A 21437-nucleotide genomic window follows, 5' to 3' on the forward strand; every position below is an offset into this window, starting at 1 on the left:
AAAGTTGTTGTTTGACAGTTTTGACAGATGACTATGATATGGTACAGCTCGGCCTAAAGATTTTTCAGCAGTTTTGTGGCAAGAAATACCATGTATGCCACTGAAGGCCCTATGAAGGCTCTTTCATCGTCGGTGATCAGGCCAGCTTCTCCCATGGATATTTATTGTGCGAAATGGGCATCACATATCCTTTAGTGTCCACGCCAAGAAAGAACATTATTTAGATCAATCCCTCTTGGTGTGCAGCCTTGTGAGAGCTACGCCACTGGAAATGGTCATCAACTGCTTTTTAAAAATGTAATGAAGGTTTCTGCCTCAGCACCTTTTCAGGTCACAAGCTCCAGAACCCCATTACCTGCAATGTTATTTCCCCTCCTTATTAACTCATCCGAATCCTCAATTCCCTTTATTTCAAAGGAAACACCCTCCCAGAAAGTCTCTCCTTAGTTCTGAGACCAAGGCAATACCTTTGTAAATCTCCATGTAAATTTTCAGCTCTCAAACAAAGGCAAATATTTTGCCTAGGCAAACGTCAATGTCCATTTCCCTCTGTAGATGCTGTGCAACCCTCTGAGTTCCTCCATCGCCTTTGTGTGTTGCTCCAGGTTTCCAGCATCTGCAGTGTCCCGTGTCTCAAAATGTCTCGTATGTCTTCTTAACCTTATCTACTTCTTGGAACGATAGTCACGCAATCCAAACCATCATTTCTTCTGCACTTCGCAAATATTCCAGCATTGCATGTTCTCTTATGTATTTCTCCTATATTCCCTTGGCTTGTTTGCTTTCCCCAAACATATTACTCATATTTGCCTGTCATAATCAAAGATGCCACCCACCCAGGTCATTCTCTCTCGTCTTCCACCAGGTAGAAGATACAGGAGCCTGAGGGCACGTACCACCAGACTTAAGGACAGCAACTACCCTACTGTGATAAGACTATTGAACGGTTCCCTTATATGACGAGACGGACTCTGACCTCACGATCTACCTTGTGGTGACCTTGCACCTTATTGCACTGCACTTTCTCTGTAGCTGTGACACTTTGTACTGTTATTGTTTTTACCTGTACAACATCAATGCACTCTGTACTAACTCAATGTAACTGCACTGTGTAATGAATTGACCTGTACGATCGGTATGCAAGACAAGTTTTTCACTGTACCTCAGTACAAGTAACAATAATAAACCGATACCAATTAAATTCCATTTGACACTATTGTGCCCAACTATCCAACTTATCGCTATCTTACAGTCAAATGGAACCTTTCCTCCTCACTATTAACATAGTCAATTTTGGTATCATCGCCAAATTTCTTAATCTCTGACACACATATAACAAAAAAAAAGGTATCTAGTACCAAGCCTCCAAGAACAACACTGCATAGAGCCTTTCAATCACTGAAACCCTTTACCAATGCTGATGTTTGGTCCAATCCACCACCTGCCCTTGGATTCCTTTGGCATTTTTTAAATCCAGTTTGCTATGTGGAACTTTATAAAATGCTTTGATAAAATACGCAAAGGTGACATCAAATTGTCCATTTTTCGTGTGGCCTTCTTTAAAGAACTATATAGGTATATAGGCAGCTATAAAGGTCACTGGTCAGACCCCACTTGGAGTATTGTGCTCAGTTCTGGTCGCCTCACTACAGGAAAGATGTGGAAGCCATAGAGAGGGTGCAGAGGAGATTTACAAGGATGCTCGGCCTTTTCTCCTTGGAGAGACAGAGGATGAGGGGGGACCTGAATGAGGTGTATAAGATGATGAGAGGTATTGATAAGGTAGATAGTCAGAGGCTTTTCTCCAGGGCAGAATTGGTGGCCACATAGGTTTAAGGTGCTGGGGAGTAGATATAGAGGAGATGCCAGGGATAAGTTTTTTACTCAGAGAGTGGCGAGTGCGTGCAGTGGGCTGCCGGAAACGGTGGTGGAGGCGGATATGATAGGGTCTTTCAAGAGACCGTTAGATAGGTACATGGAGCTGAGTAAAATAGAGGGCTATGGGTAAGCCTAGTAATTTCTAGGGTAGGGATATGTTCGGCACAGCTTTGTGGGCTGAAGGGCCTGAATTGTGCTGTAATTGTTTTCTGTTCTATGTTCTAACACTTAAGGGAAAATTGTGTCAAACTATTAAGTTACTACAGTCCCTGTCTGACCTGTCTGAAATCTTTTTCCAATAATCTGGCCAATGCCAATGCAATTACTTTGTCTATCCCTTCTTAAATAATGGTACCAGATTAACAGCACTCTCTAGATGAATCTGATGACCTACCAATTAAAAAGAAAAATGTAGCACAAGGCAAAGGATATAAAGCTGGAAGAGATTAGAGAAATAGGAGTGTAATAGAAGAGATGTTCAAGAGTATTGGTATTGGTTTATTATTGTCACTTGTACCGAGGTACAGTGAAAAACTTGTCTTGCATACCGATCGTACAGGTCAATTTACTACACAGTGCAGTTACATTGAGTTAGTACAGTGCATTGATGTAGTACAGGTAAAAGCAATAACAGTACAGAGTAAAGTGTCACAGCTACAGAGAAAGTGCAGTGCAATAAGGTGCAAGGTCACAACAAGGTAGATCAGGGCCTCTGTTCTCAAGCATTTAGTAGAATTCACAGTGACCTCATTGAAATATAAAATTCTTACAGGGTTTAACAGGATAGTTGTTGAGTACTCTCCACACCTGCAGAGTTACGAAATGTCAGTCTCAGGATAAGTGGTTGACTATTTACAACTGAGGGGAAAAGTTCTTCACTTGGAGGGTGTGAATCTTCAGAGTTCTCTGCCTCAGAGAAGAATGGATGTTCAGCTATTGTGCAGATTTGAGGTCGAGACTGATCATTTTTGGGGCACCTACTGTACTGTGTATAATGGGATAGGGTGACAAAATGGAGCTCACACGTAGGATCAGTAATTTCTTTAATGAATCACAAACCAGACATAGAGAACTGTATGGCCTTTTTTTTAAAAAATAAGCTTTATCTACAATATATTCAGTAAATACAAGAAAGATATGTCTTTATTTTCATTCACTGCATCAAGCAATTCAGTACATTCCCTTATAACATGTCAACATCACTAATGCTTCACTCCAAACATTCCATCAGCTTAACATTTGAGACAACATTACACAGGGCCCAGCTGCTACTCTGTCCAGTGACACAGCACCCGAGACTGTGGTCTTTCACCACAGAGCACATAGTCCTGCCAAACAGAAGCATTCTGTCAACATTTCTCTGCACTGGAAGGCCTAGAAGTTTTGGGCAGACCAAAATATGTCTTTCACTGAATTGACAATCTTCCAACAGCAGTCAATGTTTCCCTCAGTACGGGTCGCTAGGAACAGCCCATAAAGCAAGGAGTCCTGTGTTACACACTGCTTCGATGAATCTTGACCAAGACCAGGCATCTCCTTCTTGACATTCTTGGCAAATGGAGGTGGACGACCATCTCATCCGCACTGCAGCCATCTCAAGGACAGTGTGCAGTGGGACTGAGACTCCAACTGTGCATGAAGGATCTGAAGGGGAGTAAACTCCTCACCACCAGCCAAGCAAGGTCTTGGTGCCTGTTAAAGAATTCTGGTGGTGAAGCATTCTGCCAAATTACTTTGACAACCTGCTCAGAGAACAGTCTCCTTTCCCTGCAGGGCCTCCAGGGCATTCTGTGCAGACCACCGCCTGATTGACTTGTAGCGACAGGCGTTTATATTCAGAAACTTTTCTACCACTGACAGGCGATGCGGCACAGTCCAACAGAATGGAACGCTCCATAGCAAGGAGGCCAGGCTCATTCTTTACAACACTGGGGACAGCTAGAACCCCAGCATGTAACAACACTTGCAGTTCATATTATTTCATTTTAAAATGAAATAAAACATCATAATTACCATTGTACAACTCCTTTCTGAAAAACCCAATCCAGGCTGAGAAAACCACAGGCTCCCATCACAGTATTATCACAGGTCCATATTATTTCTACTTGGAACTAGATGCACACTTTGGTGGTACCTTGTTAATACCATGGTCCTCTTTTGGGGTGGGGGGGGGGGGGGCGCGCGGTGGAGGGGGTATACCAGTATTCAGCATTCACACCAACACAGCAAGTTACAACAAGCAGGCCACTCGACCCGTCTCCACAAAGAGGAGGTACTGGATGCCTTAGCAGGCCCAGGCTGTTATGGGAGGCAAGAGATGAGATTGCTGGAACACAGGCTGAGATTTTTAAATCTTTGCTGACTGCAAGTGAGGATGGCAAATGTGATCCCTACAAGAAGGGCAGCAAGAAAAAGCCTGGTAATTACAGACCTGTGAGCCAAATATCAACAGTAGGGAAGTTATTACCAAAGAAGTTTGAGTGACAGGATTAATGATCACTTGGAAAGGCATGGACTAATCGGAGATAGCCAACATGGCTTTATAACATGCAGGTCCCACCTGACAAATCCAAATAGAACATAACTGCACAGTACAGGCCCTTCGGCCCACAATGTTGTGCCGACATTTTATCCTGCTCTAAGATCTATCTAACCCTTCCCTCCCACATAGCCCTCCATTTTTCGATCATTCATGTGTCTATGTAAGAGTTTCTTAAATGTCCCTAATGTATCTGCCCCCACAACCTCTGCCGGCAGTGCGTTCCATGCACCCACCACTCTGTGTAAAAAAACTTATCCCTGACATCCCCCTTACACCTTCCTCCAATCACCTTAAAATTATGTCCCCTCATGTTAGCCATTGTCGCCCTGGGAAAAAGTCTCTGACTGTCCACTCGATCTATGCCTCTTATCATCTTGTACACCTCTATCAAGTCACCTCTCATCCTCCTTCTCTCCAAAGAGAAAAGCCCGAGCTCAACCTATCCCCATAAGACATGCATCTGACTGAATTTTGTTTTTGAAGAGGTAACAAATGCTTAATTGAAGACAGTGCAGTAGATGCAGTGTACATAGACTTCAATAAGGCCTTTGACAAGGTCCCATGAAGGAGATTGGTCCAAAGGTTCAGGGAACAGGCACGGTAGTGTAGCGGTTAGCGTAACACTATTACAGACCCAGGTTCAATTCCCGCCGCTGTCTGTAAGGAGTTTGTACGTTCTTTCCGTGTGTCTGCGTGGGTTGCCTCCGGGTGCTCCAGTTTCCTCCCACATTCCAAAGACGTACGGGTTAGGAAGCTGTGGGCATGCTATGTTGGCGCTGGAAGTGCGGCAACACTTGCGGGCTGCCCCCAGAACACTCTACGCAAAAGGTGCATTTCACTGTGTGTTTCGATGTACATGTGACTAATAAAGATAACTTACCTCTTAACACGCGATCCACTGGAAGTTAGTAAGTTGGATCCAAAAGTGGCTTGACAATAGAACTCAGAAGATGATGGTAGAGGGTTGATTTTGTGATTGGATGCCTGTGATAGTGGTGTTCCATAGGGATCAGTGTTGGGACCCTTGCTCTTTATAACATGTATGAATGATTTAGGTGTGAACTTAGGAGGCATGTCAGAAAGTTCACAGATGACACAAGGATTGGTGGAGCTGTTGACAGTGTGGAGGGTAGCTTTAGGTTAAAGAGGGTGATATTGATGTGTTGGTGAAATGGGTTGTTTTCCGTGGAGCAGAGATTAAGAGAGGACATAACATACATGTACAAGGCATAGTCAGTAAGTTTGCAGATGACATTAAAATAGATGGATAGTGAACAATGAAGAAGGTTATCAAAAATTACAGAGGAATCTTTAATCAGCTGAGTAAGTGGGCTGAGGAATGGCAAATGGAGTTTAATTTGGATAAGTGTTGCATTTAGGAAAGTCAAATCCAGGTAGGACTTTCACAGTGAATGGCAGGGCCCTGGGGAGTGCTGCAGAACAGAGGAACCCTGGATTACAAGTACATGGTCCACTGAAAGTGGAGTCACAGGTAGAAAGGGTGGTGAAGGCGGCTTTTGGCAACGTCGGCCTTCATAAGTCAGGGCACTATATATAAAAGTTGGGAGGTCATGGTGTGGTTGTACAGGATGCTGTTGAGACTGCACTTGGGAGTATTGAGTTCAATTTTGGTCGCCCTGCTATAGGAAAGGTGTTATTAAACTGGAAAGAATGAAGAAAAGATTTACAAGGATGTTGCCGGAATTTGAGGGACTGAGTTACAGGGAGAGGCTGGACAGACTAGGACTTCATTCCTTAAGAGTGTAGGAGACTGAGAGGTGATCTTATAGAGGTGTATAAAATCATGAGGGGCATAGATTGGGTGAATGTACTCAGTCTTTTTCCAAAAGTTGAGGTACCAAGAACTAGAGGGCATAGGTTTAAGGTGAGAAGCGAAAGATTTAAGAGGAACTTGAGGAGCAACCTTTGTTTTTACACACATAGGGTGATATCTATGCAGAATGGTCTGCCAGAGGAAGTGGTTGAGGCAGGTACAATAACAACTTTTAAAAGACAGTTGGACAGTTACGTGGAATGGAAAGGTTGAGAAGGCTATGGGCCAAACACAGGCAAATGGGACTGGCTTGGTTGGGGCATCTTGGTCAGCATGGACCAGTTGGGCCAAAGGGCCTGCTTCCATGCTGTATGACTCTATAATTGAGGTACATAACATTGTGAGGGGTAGACTGCAAGAAACCTCTCCCCATATCGGAGGTAGATAAAACTAGAAGGCAAGGGGTAAAAGGGGTCTAAAGAGGGACCTTTTACACCCAGAGAGAGGAAAGTATCTGAAATATGCTGCCTGACAGAGTAGTGGAAACAGTGATGCTGACAACATTTAAGTGTCCACATGAGCACTTTACACACATAGAAAGCTATAGGCCCAAGTGCTGGAATATGGGATTAATACAGATGTGTCCCTACTGGTCTGCATGGATGTTGGGGACTGAGTGGCCTGTTTCTGTGCTGTATGCTTCTATGATTCTATGGTGGTGTTCCCATTCTTTTGCTGATAGTAACCACCTTGATTTGGCAGTTGTTGCTAAACAGGCCAGGGTGCATTGCTGTAGTCATATTGTAGATGGTAAACAATGCAATCATGGTGAAGGAAATGAATATTTCAGCTGGTGGATATAGTTCCTATCATGCAGGCTGCTTCGTTCTGAATAGAGTTGAACTTCCTCAACATCGAGTTACACTCATCAAGGCAAGTGGAAAATACTGCATCACGTTGGTGACTAGAGTCCACAGATGGCTATAGATGCTGGAAAGAGGTCATCAAGAAGTGAGTCACTTGTTGCCTGGGATCTGCTCTTGCATTTATGCAATTGGTCTAGTTCAGTTTCTGTTCGATGGTGGCTACAGGATGTTGAGGATGAGGGACTACAGCAACAGTACTGCTGTTAACCATCACTGGGTAGTGCTGAGACTCTCTCTTACAGGTGATCATCTGCTGGCACTTGTGTGGCATGAATGTTCCTTGCCAATTATCAGCCAAGCATAAAAAGTTTCTGCTTCATGCTTCAGAGTTGCCAGCAGAAACGAACACTGTGCAGTCATCAACAAACATCCTGACTTCCTTGGAATGGAAGGTAAACCAGTGAAGCAGCAGCTGTAAACGGTTGAACCTCGGACACTGCTTTCCTGCAACACCTTGCCAAAAATATTCTTCACATCAAGTGGTGCCCTAAATTATCTGCACGACCTGACAGTTTTACCCACTTTCTCATGCTGCCTGTTACTATAATTAGGGGTTGCCGGTAGATGGCAGCAGAGTGTTATTAAATCCATTTTACGCAGATTGAAAGAAATAATTTGACAGGAGTTCCTTGACAGGGTGGCAGCCAGTGTGGGCTCAGTGCTCAACCCTCATCTATAATGTAATCTGAAACTTTCCTGCCAGTGTCCTATCTTACTCCAAAACTCATTCCCCCATCAACCCAGTTAAAAAGTGTCTCAATTTTTAAATTATTATCTTTATTTTTAAACCTTCCCTCTACCTTTTATTTCCCAAGGGCACAACTTTTTTTTTGCTGTTTCCTCTCCCAACAAGGCTTAAATCACACTTACTTTCTCAGCATTCGTCCCCTGGCAATGCGCCACTGACCACAGCAGGCACCAGCTCTTACCAACGCTTCTCCTCAGCCCTGCTTCCCAGCCTTTGTAATGAAAGCCACACTTGCTTACACTTGGCAGAATATTCACCTTCCCCCATCCCCATAAAAACCCGATGACATCAAGGGGCTGGCCTTTTAAAGGAGCTGTACTGGGGATTCCCAGGGTCTGCTAAGAAATAACAAGGCTCTGGAGAGATAGGGCTAAGGCAGCCAGCGTGCCATTTTTATTTGTTTTAACATTTTTATGAATTTTGTAACTAAGCAACCTCAAAACTATTAAAGCTGCGTGGACCCCCTTGTAATCTTGAACGGCATTGAAAGGTTCCCTAGTACAATAAGATGGTTTCTTGACCTCATAATCCACCTCATCATAGAACCATAGAACAATACAGCACAGAAAACAGGCCATTCAGCCCTTCTAGTCTGTGCCAAAACTTTATTCCGCTAGTCCCATTTACCTGCGCCCAGTCCATAACCCTCCAGACCTCTCCCATCCATGTATCTATCCAATTTTTTTCTTAAAACTTAAGAGTGAGCCTGCATTTACCATGTCAGATGGCAGCCCGTTCCACACTCCCACCACTCTGAGTGAAGAAGTTCCCCCTAATGTTCCACCTAAACCTTTCCCCTTTCACCCTAAAGCCATGTCCTCTCGTACTTATCTCTCCTAATCTAGGTGGAAAGAGCCTACTCGCATTTACTGTCTATACCCCTCATAATTTTGTAAACCTCTATCAAATCTCCCCTCATTCTTCTGCGGTCCAAGGAATAAAGTCCTAAACTGTTCAATCTTTCCCTGTAACTCAACTCCTGAAGACCCGGCAACATTCTAATAAATCTCCTCTGCATTCTTTCAATCTTTCTGATATCCTTCCTATAGTTAGGTGACCAGAACTGCACACAATACTCCGAATTTGGCCTCACCAGTGACTTATACAACCTCACCATAACATCCCAACTCCTATACTCAATACTTTGATTTATGAATGCCAGGATGTCAAAAGCCGTTTTTACAACCCTGCCTACCTGTGACGGCACTTTCAGGGAATTATGTATCTGAACTCCCAGATCCCTTTGTTCCTCCGCACTCCTCAGTGCCCTACCATTTACTGTGTATGTCCTACCTTGATTTGTCCTTCCAACGTGCAACACCTCTCACTTGTCTGCATTAAATTCCATCTGCCATGTTCTGGCCCATTTTTCCAGTTGGTTCAGATCCCTCTGCAGGCTTTGAAAGCCTTCCTCGCTGTCCACTACGCCTCCAATCTTAGTGTCATCAGCAAACTTGCTGATCCAATTTACCACATTATCATCATTGATATAGACAACAAACAACAATGGCCCCAGCACAGATCCCTGAGGCACACCACTAGTCACAGGTCTCCAGTCTGAGAAACAATCATCCACTACCACTCTCTGTCTTCTCCCACACAGTCAATTTTGAATCCAGTTTACAACCTCTCCATGGATACCTAGTGTCTGAACCTTCTGAACTAACCTCCCATGTGGGACCTTGTCAAAGGCCTTACTGAAGTCCATGTAGACAACATCCACAGCCTTTCCTTCATCTACCTTCTTGGTAACCTCCTCAAAAAACTCTACAAGATTCATTAAACACTATCCACCACGCACAAAGCCATGCTGACTATCCTTAATCAGCCCTTGGCTGTCCAAATACTTGTATATCTAATCTCTCAGAACACCTTCCAATAATTTACCTACTACTGATGTCAGGCTCACCGGCCTCCAATTACCTGGTTTACTTCTAGAGCCTTTTTTAAACAACGGAACAACATGAGCTACCCTCCAGTCCTCTGGCACCGCACCCATGGCTAAGGACATTTTAAATACATCTGCCAGGGCCCCTGCAATTTCTACACTAGTCTCTCTCAATGTCCGAGGAAATATCTTATCAGGCCCGGGGGATTTATCTACCTTTATTCGCAGTAAGGCAGCCAGCACCTCCTCCTCTTTAATCTCTGTATGTTCCATGACACTATTGCCTGTTTCCCTTCCTTCCATATCCACTATGCCAGTTTCCTGAGTAAATACTGATGCAAAAAAACCGTTTAAGATCTCCCCCATCTCCTGAGGCTCCACACATAGACGACCACTCTGATCTTCTAAGGGACCAATTTTGTCCCTTACTATCCTTTTACTCTTAACATACTTGTAAAAACACTTTGGGTTTACCTTCACATTATCATGGCCTGGCACCTTATTGTCTGCCTGCACTGTACTTTCTCTGTAACTGTAACACTTCATTCTGCATTCTGTTATTGTTTTACCTTGTACTACTTTAATGCACTGTCATAATGTATTCATCAGTATGAACAGTATGCAAGACAAGTTTTTCACTGTACCTCAGTACATGTGACAATAATAAACAAATTTACCAATCTTTGGTACCTCCATCTCCCAAGGAGATTGCACACAACAGGTTGGGAGCTGCTGATCCACAGCAGCCTGCCTTTAATAAAGTTTTACGGCAGCACACAAGTCTAAGGAACTTGACACAGCCGCATAAGAAACAGACGGCAGAAGGCTAGGTCAAAAAGGTGGCTTTTACGATGCACAGTTTTAGGAAGAGGAGAGGTTAGGCAGGCTAAGACTTCCTTGGAGCCTAGGAGATTAAGGGGTGACTTTATAGAGGTGTATAAAGGCATGAGGGGCATAGAAAGGGTGAATGCACTCAGTCTTTTTCCCAGGGCTGGGGAATCAAGAACTAGAGGATTTAAGATGACAGGCAAGAGATTAAAAAGGGTCCTGAAGGGCAACTTCTTCACACAGAGGGTGGTGGGTATGTGGAACGAGCTGCCAGAGGAAGTGGTTGAGGCAGGTACATTAACAACATTTAAAAGACACTTGGACGGGTACACGGATAGGAAAGGTCTAGAAGGATATGAGCCAAACATGGGCAAATGGGATTTAGTTAGATGGACACCTTGGCTGAATGAACGAGTTGGGCCGAAGGGCCTGTTTCTGTGCTATATTACTCCATGACTCTATGACACAGTAAAGGAAGAGAGAGGCGCAGGGGTTGAAGAAGAGAATTGAAGAACAGGATCCAAGCAACAGAAGGCACAGTCACCAGTGAAGTGAAAGATAACAGGGAGATGCCAAGAGGCCAGAATTTACAAGAGGTTGTTTCTGGGCGTTTTTAGGGTTGGAGTAGATTGCCAAGATATGGAATAGCAAAGCCCTGAAAAGATCTGAAAAAAAGGAAGAAAATGTTGAGAATGAAGCACTACCAAACTAGGGGTTAAGGAGACCCTGAGTGTGTTTGTTTTTTCCACATTTAGGAATCGTGCTGAAGTACAAAATAATGTGATAATGACTCCTGACAAAAACCTCATATTTGACAAACCTACTCAGAGTCACAGAACATTTCTATAATTTTGGAATTCCCTTCATAAATCTCTCTGCCACTCTCTCCCTCTAACTTGCTCCACTTTGACCAAGCTCCGAGTAACCAGTCCCAATACCTTTAAATTGAGCTTTTTCCTCTTCTCATTAAATCCCTCGGGATCGAGGACAAGCTCCCACTCCAGTTCTCTGATGTTTAACTCGACTTCCTTAAGACCCCAGCAACTACACTCAAGGTTCTCAAGATGATCCCAAATGCTCCCCAATTTCGTAGGTCATGAACTGGGATTCATGAGTCAGTGGGAGTTTCGTACTATTTCAAGGAGTCTTTCATAACAGCTTTCATTCGTTTCCTCAAATTCTTTTCCCTGGCAAAAGTTGAGTGAATGCTTCGAGTATCTGGTATCAGGCATGTAAATGCCGTGGCCTGCCCATCGGAGCCTCAGTGCTGGGACATTGGCCAGGAAAGGACACTACATTGGTTTGCTTTCCTGCCAGTGGATTCAGATGATTTTGCCAAGACAGCAGTGGTGGATTGAGGTGCCTGCTGGAAGTCACCCATACCTCATTCAAGGTTCACAAACCAATCCTCTATCTCCCACAATTCTGCTCAGCCCATCCCCCACCCCAGGCAGAACAGGGATAGAGTTCCTCTGCTCCTCACCTACCACACACAGTGTCATGACAACAACTTTCCCTTAATCTCAGCGAAAGAGCTAGTCATTAACTTCAGGAAGGTGGGCAGTGTACATCCTCCTGGCTACATCAACAGTGCTGAGGTTGAGAGGGTTGAGAGCTTCAAGTTCCTGGGGGTGAATATCACCAACAGCCTGTCCTGGTCCAACCACATACAGTGGCATGCAAAAGTTTGGGCACCCCGGTCAAACTTTCTGTTACTATGAATAGCTAAGCGAGTAAAAGATGACCTGATTTCCAAAGGGCATAAAGTTAAAGATGACACATTTCTTTAATATTTTAAGCAAGATTACTTTTTTTATTTCCATCTTTTACAGTTTCAAAATAACAAAAAAGGAAAAGGGCCCGAAGCAAAAGTTTGGGCACCCCCCCCTTTGGCAAGTATCACAGCTTGTAAACGCTTTCTGTAGCCAGCTAAGAGTCTTTCAATTCTTGTTTCTCCAAACATACCTTTGCTCATTGTGGCCAGAAAGTTGTATTTTAACTTCATCAGTCCACAGGACTTGTTTCCAAAATGCATCAGGCTTGTTTAGACGTTCCTTTGCAAACTTCTGACGCTGAAATTTGTGGTGAGTACGCAGGAAAGTTTGGAGAAAAAAGGGTGCAGAATTTCATGAAAAGAACACCTCTCCAACTGTTAAGCACGGGGGTGGGTCGATCATGCTTTGGGCTTGTGTTGCAGCCAGTGGCACGGGGAACATTTCACTGGTAGAGGAAAGAATGAATTCAATTAAATACCAGCAAATTCTGGAAGCAAACATCACACCGTCTGTAAAAAAGCTTAAGATAAAAAGAGGGTGGCTTCTACACAGGATAACAATCCTAAACACACCTCAAAATTCACAATGGACTACCTCAAGAGGCACAGGCTGAAGGTTTTGCCATGGCCCTCACGGTCCCCTGACCTAAACATCATCGAAAATCTGTGGATAGACCTCAAAAGAGCAGTGCATGCAAGACGGCCCAAGAGTCTCACAGAACTAGAAGCCTTTTGCAAGGAAAAATGGGCGAAAATCCCCCAGACAAGAATTGAAAGACTCTTAGCTGGCTACAGAAAGTGCTTACAAGCTGTGATACTTGCCAAAGGGGGTGTTACTAAGTACTGACCATGCAGGGTACCCAAACTTTTGCTTCAGGTCCTTTTCCTTTTTTGTTATTTTGAAACTGTAAAAGATGGAAATAAAAAAGTAATCTTGCTTAAAATATTAAAGAAATGTGAGATCTTTAACTTTACGCCTTTTAGAAATCAGGTCATCTTTTACTCACTTAGTTATTCACAGTAACAGAAATTTTGACTAGAGGTGCCCAAACTTTTGCATGCCACTGTAGATGCCACAGCCAAGAAAGCTCACCAACACCTCTACTTCCTCAAGAGGCTAAAGAACTTCGGCATTTCCCCTTCGACCCTCACCAACTTTTATCGATGCACCATAGAAAGCATCCTATCCGGATCCATCACAGCTTGGTACGGCAACTGCTCTGCCCGGGACCACAAGCAACTGCAGAGTTGTGGACACAGCTCAGTACATCACAGAAACCAGCCTCCCCTCCATGGACTCTGTCTATACTTCTCGCTGCCTCAGTAAAGCAGCCAGCGCAATCAAAGACCCCACCTACCCCAGACAGTCTCTCTCCTCCCCCCTCCCATCGGGCAGAAGATACAAAAGCCTGAAAGCACGTACCACCAAGCTCAAGGACAGCTTCTATCCCGCTGATATAAGACTATTGAACAGTTCCCTAGGTCAATAAGGTGGACTCTTGACCTCACAATCTACCTCGTTGTGACCTTGCACTTTATTGTCTACCTGCACTGCACTTTCTCTGTAGCTGTGATACTTTATTCTGCATTCTGTTTTGTTTTTACCTTATACTACCTCAATGCACTGTGTAATGAATAGATCTGTATGAACAGTATGCAAGACAAATTTTTCACTGTACCTCAGTACGTGACAATTATAAACCAATTCTAATTCCTACCAGCCTACACATTCAACATATCATCCTTCGCAACTTCCACCATCTTCCCCTCCCCTCTCCACAGAGATCTCTCTCTGTGACTCCCTTGTCCACTCATCCTTTCCCACTGATGCCCCTCCCTCCCCAGGCACTCTCGCCTGTAACCATAAAAGGTGCAACACCTGCCCCTACACCTGCTCCCTCACCACCATCCAGGGCCCTAAACAGCCCTTCCAGGTGAGGCGATCTTTCAAATGCAAATCACACACAGTTATTTGTTGCGTCCGGCGCTCCTGTTGAGGCCCCCCTGCATCAGTGATGGTGTCTTTTTCTCAGGGTGGAATTGTCAAATACTAGAAGGCACAGATTTAAGGTGACAGGGGAGAGTTTAAAGGTGATATGTGAGGCAAGTTTTTTTTTGAACATACAGAGTCAAAGTTGAGTTTATTGTCATATGAATAAGTACATGTGTGCACAGGTGCAATGAAAAACTTACCTGCAGCAGCATGACAGGCACATGGCATTGTACAAGCAGCATTCATATGAAAACATAAGTTATACACAAATTTTACAAGAAAGAACACAATTAAAGCAAAAAAATCAAAGTTATTTTTAGTGCAAAGTGATCAAAGTGGTCTTGGTGTTGCTAAACTGTAGTGATTAGGGTTGTGCCGGTCGGTTCAAGAACTGAATGGTTGAAAGGAAAGCTGTTCTTGAACCTGGAGGCGTGGGACTTCAGGCTTCTGTACCTCCTGCCTGATAATAGCTACAAGAAAATGGCATGGCCCGGATGGCAGGGATCTTTGACGATGGATGTTGCCTTCTTGAAGCAGCACCTCCTGTAGGTACTACCGATGGTGGGGAGGGATGTGCCCATGATGTATTGGGCTGAGTCCACTACTTTCTGCAGCTTCTTATGTTCCTGAGCATTCGAATTACCGTACCAGACCGTGATGTACCGTTGAAAGTATCCTGACCGGTTGCATCTGTAGAAGTTTGTTAAGAGCGTTCCGTGACAAGCTGAACCTCCTTACTTCCGAAGAAAGTAGACACTGGTGCAGCAGGGGACGTGGTGGAAGCAGATACTACAGTAACATTTAAGAGGCACTCAGACAGGCACATGAACAGGCAGGCGTGGAGGGATATAAACCATGTGCAGGCAGATGGGATTAGTTTAAATTGGCGTCATAGTCAGCACAAACATTATGGGTCAAAGGGTATGTTCCTATGTTGTACAGTTCTGTGTTCTGTGGTTACCTGGTCAAAGAGTGAATGGGAGCAGTTGGGGAGCGAGAACAGACACGGACAGAAGAATGTAGTTGTCTTCCTGCTCTGCATTTTACATGCCAGGCAAGTCAAGCTGGTCTTCCTATCGTTGGTGTCATGGATATAAAATGGGAAAGACTGGATCAGATCAGAAAGGATAAGAGTCAAGGTGGGAAGAAATAAGTTCAGTGGAGCAAGAGCAGGCTGAAACAATGGGTCTGCCAGGTCAGTCCTGCTTTCAGCTCCACTCACCTGGATACTGCATGGTGCCAGGAAATACACACAAAACAAGACTTCAAAAATTAGGAGCTTTACTTTTATATGAAAACAATGTCATTATGAGGGGTATACACAGAGTAAATGCGAGTAGGCTCTTTCCACCTAGATTAGGAGAGATAAGCACGAGAGGACATAGTTTTAGGGTGAAAGGGGAAAGGTTTAGGGGGAACATTAGGGGGAACTTCTTCACTCAGAGTGGTGGGAGTGTAGAATGGGCTGCCATCTGATGTAGTAAATGCAGGCTCACTCTTAAGTTTTAAGAATAAATTGGATAGATACACGGACGGGAGAGGTCTGGAGGGTTATGGACTGGGTGCAGGTATATGGGACCAGCGGAATAAAGTTTCGGCACAGACTAGAAGGGCCAAATGGCCTGTTTTTTGCGCTGTAGTATTCTGTAGTTCTATGTCACAAGTAGTGGACTGAAGGAGGAATTTCTTTATCCAGAGGGTGGTGAATCTGTGGAATTCATTGCCACAGAGGGCTGTGGAGGCCAAGTCATTGGGTGTATTTAAAGCGGAGGTTGATAGGTTCTTGATTAGTAAGGGTATCAAAGATTACAGGCAGAAGGCAGGAGAATGGGGTTGAGGGGGAAAAATAAATCAGGCACGATCGAATGGCAGAGCAGGCTCGATGGGCCGAATGGCCTAATTCCGCTCCTATGTCTTATGGCACGGTAGTGTAGCAGTTAGTGTGACACTATTACAGCACCAGTGAGCCGCGTTCAATTCCGGCCGCTGTCTGTAAGGAGTTTGTACATTCTCCTCGTGTCTGCGTGGGTTTCCTCCGGGTGCTCTGGTTTCCTCCCACATTCCAAAGACGTGTGGGTTAGGAAGTTGTAGGCATGCTATGTTGGCTGCCCCTAGAACACTCTATGCAAAAGATGCATTTCACTGTGTGTTTCAATGTACATGTGACTAATAAAGATATCTTATCTCATTTTATGGTCTAAGTAGTCAGAACTAGATTACAACAGGTTGAAATGATGTCGACTGAGAAAGACCCATTTGACAGTCTCTCTCTGTCAAAACTCCACTCAACCTCCTATGCTCCAAAGAGAAAACCCTAGATGCTTCAGCCTAACCTCTAGTTGACATTACTACTGTAATGACAGAGGTACCATGACTCCAATCTTGTATCTAGTTCCCATTAGCTGATGGTGCAAGGATAACGGGAGACAGATTTAAGGTCTTGACTAAGAAATATGGGTTGTGGAGAGCAATAAAGAACCTTTGTTTTTTTTTTTACACACTCAGCAAGTACTGATGACCTAGAACTCATTGCCGAGAACAGAGGTGGAAGCAGATCAATGATCAACTTCGAAAGGAATTTGGATCAGCACTTGAGGGAGGTAAACTTGCAGGATTGCAAGGATGGCTTTGCAGAAGGCTAACTCAATGGGTCTCCTTCTGTGCCCCAGTAGGTCTAAGTATGCTGCAAAGAGAATGTTCCCCACCACTGAGGAACACAATCCAAACAATTCTCAAAACAGGAAGCGACTTTAATGTCTCTAGCAGGTTCGAGGTTGAAAATATTTTGCTAGTTAAACTGTTAATAATATTCCACAGTTCTTCATGTTGCCATTTCTCAAGATATATCTGTCAGAGAGCTGTCCCAAGTGCGTCAAGATCTTCTGAGTGAGGCTCCCACTCCTTTCCTCCCCCACCTCTTTTATTCATCTTCTGGGGAAGGGTTGGGTCAAGTAAAACTCTTCTATACAAAAGGTTGGCAACCATCTCCTTGTACAGAAGCCAAAACAACTTTTTTTTTGTTTGAATTAAACTAGGAAATGATAAGCACATTGATAAATAATCTTGCGGAGAAAACAAGCTCACAGGTTACAGTGCCAGCTCACACTTAACCCTCTTCTTACCCAACTCTCTTCCAATATTGCAGACTTTGTCTCATTCTTTCCAGGATTTTTTTTTAAATGTTTAATATTCTCTCCCCTATCCCGAATCTGGGGAGAGGTGAGGAATCCTGAACGATAAAGAAACGTCCTTCAATTCGGAGGTAGCGGTGCAGACAGTGTCCGACAACAACTATTCACATGAAAGTTTGTGAGCAAATAAAGCCTTCAAAAATCAGAGCTTTACTTTAATATGAACCTACTGTCATTGGTGGGTCCAAAACTAATGAATTTAATAATGTAAAGGTAGGCAGGATAGGAAAAAAAATAGGTAATCACAACTAGATTTCTGAATGGCCCTTGAACCCATGAACACTAACTACCTTGTTATTCCTCTTTTGCACAATTTATTTTTGTAACTTATAGTAATTTTATGTCTTTATGTCTTGCACTGTACTGCTGCCACAAAACAACAAATTTCACGACATATGTCAGTGATAATAACTGTGATTCTGATAGGTTGCAATGAAATATGCAGCTCAATGGAAAATTTCAAAACTGAGGTTGAAAACTAGTTACCCAAGGATATTAGGGGGCAGAAAACTTACAGCAAAGAGATATGTTATATATTCAGATCTAAATGGTACAGGATCAAGCTCAGCAAGTCATGCTGCAGCTTTATAAAACTCTAGTTACGCCACATTCAATTGTGGTCACCCCATTTTTGGAAGGCCATGGAGGCTATGGAGTGGGTGCAGGAGAGGTTTACCAGGATGCTGCCTGGATTACAGGACACATACGATAAGGAGAGGTTGGACAAACTAGAGTTGTTTTCTCTGGAGCGGAAGATCTTATAGAAGTTTATAAAATTTATGAGAGGCATAGAGTGTCAGTATCTCTTTCCCAGGGTTGAACTGTCTAATTTGAGAGGGCATGCATTTGTGAGAGGGGGTACGTTCAAAGGAGATGTGCGGGGCAAGTGTTTTTGTTTACACACAGAGTTGTGGGTGCTTGGAATGCGTTGCCGGGGAGACAGATATGATAGAGGCATTTAAGAAGCTCTTATGGAGGGATATGGACAGTGTGCAGGCAGAGGGATTAGTTGTCATTAGCTAACATAGTTTGGCACGACATCGTGGGCTGAAGAGACTAAGGGAGCTCGGGCTTTACTCTTTGGAGAGAAGGAGGATGAGAGGAGACATGATGGAGGTGTACAAAATATTAAGAGGAATAGATAAAGTGGACAGCCAGCGCCTCTTTCCCAGGGCACCAATGCTCAATACAAGAGGGCATGGCTTTAAGGTAATGGGTGGGAAGTTCAAGGGAGATATCAGAGGAAGGTTTTTTACCCAGAGAGTGGTTGGAGCATGGAATGCACTGCCTGGGGCGGTGGTGGAGGCAGGTACATTGGTCAAATTCAAGAGATTACTAGATAAACATATGGAGGAATTTAAAATAGAGGGATATGTGGGAGGAAGGGGTTAGATCGTCTTAGGCAAGGTTTAAAGGTCAGCACAACGTTGTGGGCTGAAGGGCCTGTATTGTACTGTACTGTTCTATGTTTTAAGCTTCGATATGGCTGCCTCCATCAGTGCTGACAGGCAGCAGGAAACCTCTCAAAACCCAGCAGCAGTGGCCTCCTTTCACATTTCAGTGTTAGAGCTGCCATTTGAGAAAGGAGGGGATAGGTTTATGTCCTTCCCCAATGGCTTTAACCACTGATGTCCAGGCCATCCAAGCCCTCATGCCTGTTCCAAACATTCAGTAAAATCCTGGCTGATCTTCAACCATAACACTTTCCCATTGATCCCCAGATCTTCTGAGAACCAGAACTTCAGAGAACAAAAGAAAATCCACAACCAAGGTGGCAGCCACTCTGTCCATTTTGTCTGTGCCAGTCAAAAAAAAGAGCTACCTAGACTACATAGCCCTGTAGGCCACAGCTCAGAGTATACATTCGTGACCTTTCAGTGCCTTTTAAGTGTCAGCAAAACAAGAGCTGGTCAATAACTCCAGGAAGAGGGCGGTGCACATGCTCCTGTTTACAACAACGGTGCTGAGGCCCAGACGGTTGAGAGCTTCGAGTTCCTAGGAGTGAACATCACCAATAGCCTGTCCCGGTCCAACCACATAGATGCCATGGCAAAGAAAGCTCATTCAGGAGGCTGAAGAAATTTGGCATGTCCCTGTCTACCCTCAACAACTTTTTTCAATGCACAATAGAAAGCATCCTATGCAGATGCATCACGGCTTGGTACAGCAACTGCCCTGCCCGTGACCGCAAGAAACTGCAGAGAGTTGTGGACACAGCTCAGCACATCGTGGAAACCAGCCTCCCCTCCATGGACTCTGTCTACACTTCTCGCTGCCTCGGTACAATAAGATGGACTCTTGACCTCACGTTCTACCTCGTTATGACCTGGCACCTTATTGTCTGCCTGAACTGCACTTTCTCTGTAACTATAACACTTTATTCAGCATTCTGTTATTGTTTTTCCTTGTACTACCTCGCGGTACTGATGTAATGAAATGATCTGTATGGATGGCATGCAAAACAAAAGTTTTTCACTGTACCTCAGTACATAGAGGCAGAGTCACATAGCATGGAAACAGGCCATTCAGCCCAACTCATCCATGCCAACTGAGATGCCTATCTACGCCAGTCCCATTTCCCTGCATTTGGCCCATATCCCTCTATTCCTTTCCTATCCATGAATCTGCCCAAATGGTTTTTGATGCTGTGATTTTACTTGCCTCTACCTGTTCTGGCAGCTTGTCCCATATACCCACCACCCTGTGTGGAAAAAATTGCCCCTCAGGTCCCCTTTAAATCTTTCCCCTTCACCTTATACCTGTATCCTCCAGCTTTAGACTCCTCTACCCTTGGAAAAAGGCTATCTACCCTATCTATGCTCAGAATCGTATAAATCTCTAAGGTCGCCCCTCAGCCTCCAGTTTGCCAAAATACCTTAGACCCCTTGAGTCTTAACTTTCTAAACCAGCCTACCACGCAGGACCTCATCAGAAGCCTTGCTGAAGTCCACGTATAACCCATCTAGCACCTTGCCTTCATCAATTTTCTTAGTAACCTCAAAAAGCCCAATCAGCTTTATTAGGCAGGATTTCCCATGCACAAAACCATGTCGAGTCCCTCTAGTCAGTCCCTGCCTTTCAAGTGATCAGGAATCCTCTCCCAAAGAATTTTTCCAATAGCTTCCCTACCACTGAACTCCACTGAACTTGGTCAGTTTCAGGGGCAGTGCAGCCCTCAGTGAGATCCAGGAAGCACACACCCCATTACCTGTGGAGCCAAAAACAAAGGCTGGACTCTGGATCCCAGTGTCTTCATACCTGGTGAACCAGATGCCTAACCATCAGGATTTCTGAATGGTCAGATAGCAGATTATCAAAATTTTACTTCATAAAACCACAGAAAGGCATTGGATTTGCACATTATAAAAATTACATTCTGTCAACACGAAGTCCCCAGATATAAAAATAGAAAATGCTGGAAACATTCAGCAAGTCAGGCAACATCTGTGGACAAAGAATTAACTTGTCAGGTTGACAATGCTTCATCAGAACTGACTGAGGATCTTCAAGCAGAAATGTTAATTTTCCACACATGCGGCCTGTGATAATAAACCAATTTACCAAGTGTTTACATAGTGCTTTCCAGCCACTCTCACCTTCTGGGTAAAAAACTTCACTCATCTCCCCTGTGTTAATCACCTTAAGTCAATTCCCTCTGGTTTTTGACCCCTCTGCCAAAAGAAACACTTCTTTTCTGTTTATCCAAGCCCTTCATTTTATATAATTCCCCTCCGCCTTCTTGGTTCCAAAGAAAATAATTCCAGGCTATCCAATCTTTCCTTTGCTAAGATTTTCCAGTCCTGACAAATCCTTGTAATCCTCCTCTGTACCTTCTCCGTTCACATCTTTACTGTTACATGGTGGTTGGTAATGTACACAATACTCAAGCTGTGGC

At 44.1% G+C, this 21437-nt stretch overlaps 1 protein-coding gene across 3 annotated transcripts in view; it reads right to left on the reverse strand.

Annotated features, from left to right (window-relative positions):
- Positions 1–21437, reverse strand: part of exoc6b (exocyst complex component 6B) — a 742224-nt gene that overhangs the window by 678196 nt on the left and 42591 nt on the right. The gene's annotated exons all lie outside the window — the stretch shown is intronic.

This window comes from Pristis pectinata, chromosome 2 (genome assembly GCF_009764475.1).
Source record: "Pristis pectinata isolate sPriPec2 chromosome 2, sPriPec2.1.pri, whole genome shotgun sequence".
Classification (NCBI taxonomy): Eukaryota; Metazoa; Chordata; class Chondrichthyes; order Rhinopristiformes; family Pristidae; genus Pristis; species Pristis pectinata.